Genomic DNA, 748 nt, shown 5'->3' with positions numbered 1-748 from the left:
ACATTAATAATAATGACAAATGCAACATTGATGGCAATAATATAAACATTTAACATTTGTCAGGCATTGTACTAAGTACTTTAATCCAACAATTTATGAGGTAAGGGATTATAATAATGCCCATTTCACAGTGAGGACACTGAGGTGAGAAGAGGTTAAGGGGTTATTCCAAAGTCACATACACCTAGAGGAGAGACGATATACACAGAAAGATGTAGCAACACGGGAAACATTACTTATGAGTGATGCAAAGTGCCGTATGAATTCAGAGAAAAAAATAATTTTCAAAAGACCCGATGAGTGAAAGTGTGACGTACGTGGTGAACAACTGTGATGTGGTCATCTGTTCTACTCCCTCTGAATGATAGCACCTCCTTACTTTGGAGGAACTGCCTCCCTTTCACTGTGGGGTTCTGGTAATATAGTTGGGCACATTGTCTCAAGCTGGGCCAATCAGAGTCTTTGGGAATTTGGGGGTTAGAACCAAGAAAAGTGGCTTTCCTCTTGGCTGCTAAAACTGTAAAATTATATGAAATGTGCCTGACTTGTCTTCAGTCCAGTGGAAGGAGCAGGACAGAATGAGGGTGATATCAGAAGAGAGGCAGGTGCTGCAAGTGGAGAGATGAAGTCCTGAAGGCCTTTTGGGCATCTCTAGCCTTGGGTGCTGTGTCCTTACTGGGTAAAGGATTTACCTCCCTCCCTACTTCTGGGAATGATATTGTCCTTCCTTGCAAATGGAAATGTTATT

Source organism: Miniopterus schreibersii (assembly GCF_964146895.1).
Source record: "Miniopterus schreibersii genome assembly, chromosome: 11".
Classification (NCBI taxonomy): Eukaryota; Metazoa; Chordata; class Mammalia; order Chiroptera; family Miniopteridae; genus Miniopterus; species Miniopterus schreibersii.
This window is presented reverse-complemented; position numbering follows the sequence as displayed.